This window comes from Zalophus californianus, chromosome 2 (assembly GCF_009762305.2).
Source record: "Zalophus californianus isolate mZalCal1 chromosome 2, mZalCal1.pri.v2, whole genome shotgun sequence".
NCBI lineage: Eukaryota > Metazoa > Chordata > Mammalia > Carnivora > Otariidae > Zalophus > Zalophus californianus.
The window spans coordinates 52,764,587-52,776,344 of NC_045596.1; the positions used below are offsets into that span (position 1 = coordinate 52,764,587).

General features: G+C 34.4%; 1 long non-coding RNA gene across 2 annotated transcripts in view; it reads left to right on the forward strand.

Annotated features, from left to right (window-relative positions):
* Positions 1–9,519, forward strand: part of LOC113924829 — a 118,820-nt gene extending 109,301 nt beyond the window's left edge. For both annotated transcript variants that reach the window (XR_003520819.2, XR_003520820.2), the window contains exon 6: positions 9,459–9,519. This is a non-coding gene — a long non-coding RNA (uncharacterized LOC113924829). The remainder of the gene's footprint in view (positions 1–9,458) is intronic.
* Positions 9,520–11,758: the final 2,239 nt, after the last annotated feature.

Consider the following 11,758-nt stretch of genomic DNA (forward strand, 5'->3'; position numbering starts at 1 on the left):
AAAAATAAGTAACTCTCTCCTAGTTCATTTTCCAAGAAATGTGGGATGACAGGCTAAAATGAGATACTAACAGCTCTGGATAGTATCGAAAGTTTGAGATATATCTCAGAAGAGAGTGGGGTAAAAATAGGAGCAGCAAGTTAAATATACTCATACTCATAGGGAGAAAGCATTAGCTACAGAATAGTAAGGAACTTACTAAAGACTCTAAGAGATGATTTAGCAAATATCAATATGTGCTATGAAATGTGATCTTTTTCATTACAAAATAACATATGCTCAGTACAAATATTAAGTAATACTTAAATATATAAAGCAAAAGGTGAAAGTGAGTGCCCATTCCCCCAAATCTTATTTTTTTCTGTATTTTACATATATAATAAGTCTAGTCTTGCTTTGGATTTTGCCTCCCAAACCTTTCCAGGAATCCCAGGATTATTTTTATGTGTCATCTTAATATAACCTCTCCAGATTATAGCAGGGAAGGTAATTTTCTTATGAGTCCTAGTGGTAGTTGTATAGGTATGTTTGTGTGGGGTTAGGGATGCCACCTCCCACATATAATTAAAACACCTGCTTGTATACCCTATCCTCTTTATGCTGTTTTGAATATTGTTGGTTTCATTCCTTGCGGTAGACACACTGTATGGTGAACTCCAGTGAGTTATGTCTTATAGAATCTTCATTCCTTCAGTGCTACAGAACGTGGTCCTTGCAACTGAGAGAAGGTTCACATTGGCTACATATTAAACCTGGAGCCAATTCAACAACCAAGCTCTGCAGTTCAATTCCACTGAATTCCTCTGTGGAGGTTGATTTTCTCTCAAATCCCAAATGAATGCATTTCCTGGGTTCATTTGAGACAATCCAGTGAATCACATGGTACATTGGTATAAATCTGATCTAATTGGAAAACACAGATCATGTTCTTTCTCAAAGAACACTTAGGCTTTTTAAAAATCAGGACATTGGATTGTTCATTTTATTTTTTAATTTATAATTAGAAATTATTCTTGGCAATTAAGTTTGTATTATGAAGTATATAAATTACAGAGTGAAATTTATCACTTGCTCTCAGTCTGCTTCAAGTTAATTTCATCAGTTATTCTTGCTGATATTTCCAATACTTCTGCTAAAATTTTATTATATGTATGCATACAATCAAATATATATTTTTATATAAAAATAGGAATGCTATACACTTTTGCAAGCTACAAGTACATTATAGCATTTTTCCAGATTAGTAGTAAGTATATTTTTATTGACTGCATTGTAACCCACTGCAGGTACTGCAAGTACTTACACACATATACACGTACACATACACCTACACGTTGTGTGTGTATGTTTGTGTGTCTGTGTATATTTATAAAATTTAGTTTTATTTATTTTTATTGCTTTTCTTTCTCTGAACTACATATTTCTTAAAAATGGGATTTTTTTAAATGCAAAAATAATGTATGCTTCCAAAATTCAAATAATACATAAGAATATGGAGTATAGAGACACTTCTCTAAAGAGAAATAACATGAGTGAGATATTTTATACACTCTTAGTTAAATATTGTTTGGTCCAGAAGTTGTTAACTCTTCATTTAAAAAATAATGCTTTGGGATAATTATTATTTCTTTGAACAGACCAGCTTGGAAAAGTCCAGTTTATCCCCTTTCTTTCATTATTTATTATTTTTCTTAGCTCGTTTTTAAAATATCATATAAGAAACTTTTGATAAAAAACTTCATGCTAATTGCTAGCAATATTTGAATGGCAATTTCAGCCTAAACTTGTCTATATATTGACTTTGTGGGAGATATATACCTATGGCTTTAATCACAGCTCACTCTCAATTAGGGACAGCTCTCAGGATTGTCCAATATTTGAATTCCAGCAGGGGAGTATAAGATATTAATTGTCTTACATTTCTAGAATATGCTTATGCATCATTCTGGTGTATTTCTGGGAAGGTAATAAAAGGCCCACGTTGCTTCTCAATTTATCTTGGTTGAGAAACATAACCTCTGTCACCACTGGCTGAAAATTTCTCTCAAGCAGTCATTTCTCTTTCCATGCAGGGAAGTAGTTTACTAGCATCAGAAAGAAATCTTATCTCTAGACCCTCTCCAAAATTTCAATTCTAATCAATTATTTAAATCAACAACCATACAAAAAGCTGCTGAGAGGACTTAAAAAATCAGAACAGAAATCAATCTCAGAGTAGTGCTAGTACGGAAAACTAATTGATATAGTCTAGTTGAGTATAGAATGTGGATTGGGAATTGGAACAGCTTTGTAATATGTCAGCCTAGCCAAGCTGAACTACATTTCCCAGAATTTTCTTTGTTGTATGTTTCCATTAGGGTGAACAACAGGAGAGATTCTTGGGAGGTTTGAAAGGCAGAAGCGAAGCAGAAACCATTTTGTAACTCACACACTTATTATGGAGCTGCTGACCCACTCCACTGGTGTGAAGAAGCAACTGTGCCTATGGTTGTTCCCCTTTTCTCCAGTTACTGACCAGTGGTGTATATTTAGCTTTGTGACAAAAGGGTCCAGTTTCTTCCAGTTTTATTGTTACCAAGAACAGAAGCAACAAGAAACCTCATGGTTTCCTTATAGATTCCAGTACGATTTTGTGAGGTTCTAGCTTATGTATGTACATTCCAGCCTGCTTGTGACATTTACTTCCTGACTGCCTGCCCATGGATTTCAAGTTCCAATACAGACAAGGGGGCAGCAGCCTTACAGAGACAGTCTAATCAGTTTATTTAATAGAGTAAGCAAGTTCTCTGTCACATGCACGTGTGCACGTGTGGGCACACGCGCGCACACAAACACACACAACTGACTCTGCTTCCTGGGTTGAACCCTGACTGATGCATGAGTAAAAACAATAGCAATAGACATAGACAACTCTTTCTTTAAATTTTTTTATGAAGGGGAGAGCAGATAATATCCGAAGATCACATGAGGTCAATGGATTATTATAACAGAGAATGCTTGATTCTATTTCTGTGTTTCTGCTTCCAGAAGAGAAGGAAGATCAGTGATGCATAAAAGAAAGAATGTAATCAATACTAAAATATCCATGGGAGAAGAGAAAAAGCAGAGAATATAGTAACAGATTTAGATGGGTTAGTAGTTTCTCCAGCTTTATTGAGATATAATTGATATAATTGTGTATATATATATGTGTGTCTGTGTGTGTGTATGCACAATTTCATTTATATAGAGTATATACATTCTTTATGCTATATATACATTCTTTATACTATATATAAACATATAAAATATGTGCATATATGTACAATTATGCAGATAATATACAAAATATACAAATAATATATGCAATATATATATAAAATATACAAAGGGTACAACATGATGATTTGATTACATATACATATATACTTTTTTTTAAATACCTTTGATTTCCCTTTTGATTTCTTCCTTGACTCTCTGGTTGTTCAAAAGTATGTTGTTTCATTTCCGTGTATTTGTGAATTTTCCGGTTTTTCTCTGTTACTGAGTTCAAGTTTTTTTGAGTTCAAGTTTTATACCACTGTGGTTGGAAAAGATGATAGGATTTCAATTTTCTTTAATTTGTTAAGACTTGTTTAGTGCACGACATATGATCTATCCTGAAGTATGTTTCATGTACACTTGAGAAAAATGTGTCTTCTGTTGATGTTAGATGGAATGTTCTGCATGTATTTGTTAAGTCCGTTTAGTCTAGAGTGTAGTTCAAGTCCAGTGGGTCTATTTAAGATACATGACCAGCAATTCTGGGAATTAGAATTGAGAATTGGTAACATAACTGCACTTTTCACCAACAATATTCAGCTACAAAAGACAAGCATAGGGTAAAGTAAGCAGAGAGTTGGGCCTGACCAGAATGTATCTTTCCCAGGGGTGAACAGAGAGAAACAATGTTTCTACAGTCAGATCTGTGAATCCAAACTAGTCAAATAGAGATGCAAAGAATTGAATAGAGTGATCAATGTGACAAAATAGTAGAGTTAATGAATTGGGAGTGAACTGGTGACTTGGAAGGTAGTTGAATAATCGAGTGGTGTGTTCAAGAATAGGTGAGTTGGTCTAGGTGAATATTATACTGTTAGATTTTACAATAGACTCCCAGAAACTTGATTGCTTAAGTATCATGGTTCTCAGTCCAGCTTGTTGTTTAAATCTCTTTCTTTTAACCCAAGTAAAATTGTCCTTCATTAGCATACAGCTTTCTATTTTACACTTCCAAGTCTTTATGTATTATTTTCTGGAAAAGAACGGTTAGAAATACTGTTGCCCTTGTTTGACTTGGTGTTGATGTTGGAAGATTTTTTGTTTTTCTTTGTTATTACTTCATTTAATCCTTCCTTTCTTTTTTCTTCCTTCCTTTTATTTCTTTTATTCATTCTCCAAATATTTAATGAGTATCTATTATGTATGTAACAGAGTAGTAGCTGGTAGTGCAGCAGTAAATAAATAGATCCAGTGGGAGAGGCAGATAATAAAAAAGTTAACAAAGAGATATGAATTATGATTAGTGCTATGAGGAAAAAAACAGTAGTATTGTGGATGGGAAAAGCATAGGGTGGTAGGAGACATTATTTAGCTAAAACTGTCAATGAAACCTTTTCCGATGAGATGCTTTAAGCTAGAACCTAAGGAATGAAAATGTGTTCATACAAAAAGCGGGTTAGTGTCTTGAGATCAAAATGACCTCTGTAGAATGATGACCTGACTGTATCCTACATGGTATAAATGAGGCTGGATAGATAGGAATCCCAGACTACACAGGGCTTTATTAAAAAGTTGGGATCTTTTCATGCCATATTTCTTTAAGGAATTCCTTAAGCACAGTATTGCATCTATCCAACAGCCAATTCTGACATGAAGGCTTCCAGACCACACAAAAGTAGCTATTTTCTCAATTGCCTATAGTATTACCAAAGTAAATTCTATATATGTATATACTACATATATATACACATATATATACTATTCACTTCAGTATATGTATATAAATAGTATATGTGTGTGTGTGTATATATATACTTTGGTATATACATATATATTATTTTCTTTGGCAATACTTACATATTTTGGTAATATTATATATATTTATAATATGTTTAATGTATTATATATTTATAATAATATGTGATTATTGTATTTTATAGATTTTTACTTTGCTAATTGATAATTACTATATTTATTGGAGATAGGTATTATTTTTTATCTTATAGAAAAAAATTACTTATCAAATTTAAATAAGCCCAGTAAATGTCAAAGCTAGAGCACAAATCCAGGCATTTTAACTCTCTTTACGCTATACCATACTTGTTATTGGTTAGGAAATAGTCGAGCATTCAGCTTTTAAAAAAGCAATGCCTGAAATAAAACAAAACAGTAGTGACTTTGACACTGTTATGTGACTGACAAATTGGCCTTCTTTTTTTTTTTTTTAATTCTAACAACTGGTTATTTTTCTCTTGCATAGGGCAACAGAAATTTCTCACTTGCTAGAATTATCAATTATGTTAAGTAGTCTCTTAAAAGAGTATGATTGTGTCAATCACTATTTCTGGTAATGATTAATCACTATTATCATAAAAAGATTCCAAAAATATGTTAAAATACTAGACTCTATTAAATGTAAAGGAATTGAGACTAAATGGAATCTTGACATTAAAAAAAATTGGTTTTGTCTCTTTCTTGGTTCCTGAGGTTTACATAAGCATGCTTATTTTAAGAAATCAATTGTATTGTGAGGTTGATTGGGTTAGGTAGAATGCAAAAAGTTTGAGAAGGACTCTAGCAAAGAATCCCTACCATTCCATTTCAATGAATAAACTTCTGTTTTTTATGATAGAAATAACTCCTTGAAATGTTAATTCATACTTTACTTCTGTGCCTGAATGAAAGCCTATTGGCTAATTTAATTGTAGATGGTCAAAATCATTAAGGTAGAAGAATTAACTAGAATGTTTTATAACTTTAGTTTTTGTAAGAAGACTCATAAATGAACAGGTCATTTAATTACCCCCTCCCCCTCAATTCCATTGAAATTGACAAGACAATTAAAATTATTCTTCTAATTGAATTTTGTAAGAAAAAGGTAAGCAATTAAAGGCATAACCAAGAGATATTTACCATATAAATATGAAAGGATGATAGACACTTAAGCTTTGATTGATTTTTCTTTAATGATTCGTATTGAATTATGAAATAGGTCTTTGAAACTAACTTACTAATTTTCTTTGGAGCTATGACTCTTTTCAACGTTCTGTCATATTTTACCCAATCTAGAATAAACAAATCTGATATTTTAATTAAAAAGGAAACTAGAATAATATAATGTTTTATACTTAATAGTTGAGTTAATTAAATATCTAGAAGTGTAAAGTCTAATTGTCTCAGAAAACTCAAGGATATCTAATGTAAAATATAAAGTGATGACCTGAGAATTAATTGACTAAACATACTATTTCCTTATCAAGGCAAAATGTAGGACTCATAGAAATACCTTTTTGTTTTTTTACCTCTATGCTCTTCTTTACATTTAACTGCCTTTGAATTACATTTTATTGGAATTATATCAAGAAAGAAATATAGAGCAGGTGTGACGTTGCAGTGCAGGTTTCCTGGTTGAACTATTATAATACTTTCTGTCCCTATCTACCATTTTTAAATATCCATAGATCTATTGTTGAGTTATAATACTTCTTAAGGAGACTCCCTCTGAAATGTGTACATGCTATTGAACTTATCCCATACAGCAATCCTAATATCAAGATGAATTATGAAATATAAATTTTATTATCATCATAATATAATAAACAATAATAATAAATAGAATACTTAACTAATATGTCAGTTATTTAATGCAATGATAATGCTGAATAGTAAACAACTAGAGAGTCTCCAATGCACACAATAAACATTGATTTAGTTCACACATCCACATAATGCATCTGATTGGGATGACTCACTCATGAATCGGTGGCCATCTGCACCGGGTCTTGAGGTGGCTCTGTGGATCTTGGCTCAAAGAGAAGCCTGGGTCGTCAGCTGGTTGACTGCTTTTACAGGATGGTCTCAGCTAAGATGGCTTGTGGCCCTTGAATTATCCATGCCTTTATCTTTAGCTTCAGCATGCAAGCCCAATCATATTCTCATATTAATTACAGAGTAGGTGGAAAAAAAGGACAAGCTCAATCATTCCAGTACTTTTAAACCTTTGCTTTTGTCAGATTTACTAACATCCATTGTCCAAATTATATCACATGGGTCAACCAAATCATATCATATGACCATCCATCTGAGTGGGAAGGCACTGTGTGATGAAAGCTATTGCATGCTTTTCAGATTCCCCTTCAGGCATGAAGGACCAGCTATCTCAGTTGATGTGAGTGCTACTGGAAGGCTTCCTCAAGTGTCAGCTCAGTTTAGGAAATGCCATAGCTAAAGAGAGCTACCTTACCAAAGATCATGCCTACTTCCTTGTAGTCAGTGATTGGTTGACACAGGAGGGTTAAAACCTTTTACCCCAGCTGTAAACAGTTTTGAGTAGTAATTTCATTTTCAGATCTTCCTATAGCATCAGCTGAGGCTTCCGTGGAAACTGCATTGCAGTTCAACTTTCTTCTTCTTCATTTCATTCAGCTAGTATTGAGCCCAAGATTTTTCCCTAATTCACTTCCTGCCACTAATCTGCACCTCAGAATCTATATCACAAGGAGCCAACCTGCAGCACACCACAAAATTACATGGGAAAGGACATGGCTCCAGGGAAGGTTGAAGTGAGGTCATGAATGCCATTAATCTAGTACAACTTTCTGGTGTAACAATCTAGCAATGTGAGATTTGATCATCCTTAAAATAGTAATCACACACAAAAAGGATATTCTTCTCCTAATTATCTTTCTTTTTTCCAATTCTCTTTTAGTATTGACTAATGTTTTGGTCACCCGGTGTCATAACTAAACCGTGTTCATATTTTTTTGCTTTTTTTTCTTGGTCATGTTACTGCTTGTGTTAGAATTTTTTTTTAAGTACGCTCCACACCCAACATGGGGTTTGAAATTATGACGCCAAGATCAAGAGTTGCATGCTGTTCCTACTGAGCCAGCCAGGTGCCCCTAGAATGTCTTGTTTATGTTGATTTGCCTGTCAAAATTTAACTCTTAATTCAAATTTGAGTTCGGATCTTATTTCTACTTGATACCTCTCCTGTTCCTCTCAGTTAGAAATTATCTGATTCTGTCCAACATATTGTATCTCACTCTTTTGAACTTACCATGTTATACTTGATAATTTATAATTTTGCCTCACCTACTGAAGAGATCCTCAAGGATAAGCATTCTGCTGTAATCACTTTTTTAATTTCTTAGATCATCTAGTAAAGTGACTTAGCATACCATCTTTTTAATATAAAAACCTGAATGATTCAAGAAAAAACATGTGTTACCCATTGTCTTCCATGAAGCTTTCTCATGAAATATATATCATCAAACATAAAATTTAACAACTCTTTCCTACAAAGAATATGTATCATTTTTCACAGGAGAAACATACATCAAATATAAACAATGAAGAAATCTTCAGCAACAAGATATGCAAACAGTTGATGTATTCCAAGCTAAGGGTCTCAATTTCGATCTCTTATTTGTTGGTCTGTAGAGTTATATACAAACAATTCACAGAATATATATAAACAGAAATGACTGTCATGAAATAAGGAATTTTTACTCACATTTTCCTAGAAATAGGAGGCACTGCATGCCACTCAAGGCCACAGAGAAGGAGCAGGGTACATCAGGAGTCAGAAGGAGTGAGGAGGGGAAAATGTGAAGAAGAAGCTTCATAATGTTTATGTAGGAAAGAATGGGTGGGTCAGGGAAAGCAGACTAAAAGATTGGCTATTTTGAATAATTTTAGGGGTTCTTGGCTATAGGATTTGTCCCAAATTGATCCTGTGTGATTAGGGCAGGGGAATAGTGATCTGGAGTGTGGACACCCATTAAAGTAGGTGAATTGGGGCATAAACTCTGGATTAGGTTGTTTGCATATAGGCACCCTCCCAGGGGAGTTGTTAACTGATCTAGGAATTGGCTAACCTAGGAGAGGCAATCCTCCAGGGTCAGCAAAACCCCAAGATGTTAAAGCTGAAAGCAAAAATGCAAGAAAGAGGGATAGTGAGAGAGAAAAGAAGGAAGGAAGGAAGGAAATTGTTACCACATAGAAACACCCACTGGTAGATAATTTTTTTGGGGGGTGTGGTTCTTTTCTGGACTGCATAGGCCGTATTTTTACAACCCCGCTGTTTTGTTAATGCATAGTCTGTTCTCAAGAAATACTTTCATTATTTCTTTTGCTGTGCAAGAGCTTTTTATCTTGATGAAGTCCCAATAGTTCATTTTTACTCTTGCTTCCCTTGCCTTTGGCGATGTTTCTAGGAAGAAGTTGCTGTGGCTGAGGTCAAAGAGGTTGCTGCCTGTGTTCTCCTTTAGGATTTTGATGGACTCTTGACTCACATTTAGGTCTTTCAACTATTTTGAGTCTATTTTTGTGTGTGGTGTAAGGAAATGGTCCAGTTTCATTCTTCTGCATGTGGCTGTCCAATTTTCCCAACACCATTTGTTGAAGAGACTGTCTTTTTTCCATTGGACATTCTTTCCTACTTTGTCAAACATTGGTTGCAGCAATACCCACAATAGCCAAACTGTGGAAAGAGCCAAGATGTCCATTGACAGATGAATGGATAAAGAAGATATGGTGGAATATTATGCAGCCAACAAAAGGAATGAGATCTTGCCATTTGCAATGACATGGATGGAACTGGAAGGTGTTATGCTGAGCGAAATAAGTCAATCAGAGAAAGACATGTATCATATGACCTCACTGATATGAGGAATTCTTAATCTCAGGAAACAAACTGAGGGTTGCTAGAGTGGGGATGGGGTGGGAGGGTTGGGGTGGCTGGGTGATAGACACTGGAGAGGATATGTGCTATGGTGAGCACTGTGAATTGTGCAAGACTGTTGAATCACAGATCTGTACCTCTGAAACAATGCAATATATGTTAAGAAAAAAAAAAAGAAGAAGAAGAAGATAGCAGAGGGGAAGAATGAAGGGGAGGAAATTGGAGTGGGAGACGAACCATGAGAGACGATGGACTCTGAAAAACAAACTGAGGGTTCTAGAGGGGAGGGGGGTGAGAGGACGGGTTAACCTGCTAATGGGTATTAAAGAGGGCATGTTCTGCATGGAGCACTGGGTGTTATGCACAAACAATTAATCATGGAACACTACATCAAAAACTAATGATGTAATGAATGGTGATTAACATAACAATAAAAATTAAAATAAATAAATGTACTGTGGGAAAAAAAAGAAATACTTTCATTATGTATTATTTATTCAAACTGATGCCAAAAATATTTATATAAGCTGTTAGTATAATCTATCTTCCCCCTAGAAATTATTCTAGTCTAATCAAGAAACTATTCTCCTCATTAATAGCTGATATACATAAACTTGTTGACCTTTGGCTTATCTTGTTGATTTATTTTAAAATCAATTGCAGCCCACAAAATACTTACTTGCCAAGTCAGTAGTTATATAACAGTTCTTTCCTTTACTACCCACATCTTACAAACTCTCCATATTCTTTTTTTTTTTTTTTTTTTTTTAAAGATTTTCTTTATTTATTCATGAGAGAGAGAGGGAGAGAGAGAGAGAGAACCAGGCTCCCAAGGAGCAGGAGGCCCGATGCGGGACTCAATCCCAGGACCCTGGGATCATGACCTGAGCCGAAGGCAGACGCTTAACCATCTGAGCCACCCAGGCGCCCACAAACTCTCCATATTCTGAACACAAAAGCAAACAGACTAATTTAGCTCCTTTGAAACTTCACTCATTTGTTTTCAATTCTTCAAGAGTTTCACTGTATAAACAAGTTAATATTTCCTGATTCTTTTTATTAAAAAACAGTGTTATCATTAGGATCTAGCAACAATAAATCCTAACTCTTGTTGCTCTTACATGGACTGTTTTAATTTGATCAACATATGGTTTCTTGGTTGAGATGGTTTAGATGGTAGAATATATGTCAATCCCATCTTGTTGCATTTGATATCATAGACACCTTAAAATCATTAACATTAAAAGTAGAAATATAAATTTCTATATAGAGGATATCAGTGAAGATGGTATAATAAAAGCCTCCAGAAATTCTCTCCTCCCTAATAACAATGAGAACACTTCCAAAATCATTAGAATCAACATTTTCAAAACTCTGAAAATTATTCTTGGTCTTACAACAGTCTGGAGAGCATTATTGCAACAATGACAACCAAATCTCAGCAAAAAAATGAATTTTAAGAAACTGTAACTTGTTCTATTCCCATTCCTTAACCAGCTCCTCAGTAGCCTTGAAAACCAACATCTCATAGTCAAGGTAAAATTCAGTAGTCTGGCAGTCACGAGAGGGCGCAAACTGAAGTAAAAGCTCCTTATCAACCCCATTCCTAGAAAATTGTCATTATTTGATTGGTCTGGTGTTTCCTTGGAAGATCCTCTTTTGAAGTGTCTTTATTTGACCTGACTTAGAGCTCATCCAACATGAATAGTCTTTGACCTCATGTTATTTGTCAAAATCAAATAGAAGCAATTGTTTAACTTTACAGTTTCCTGAGGCAGTACGTAATAGTTGGGGCAAGCAACAGTAGTTAAAGCAAAAACTCAAAAGGAAAAG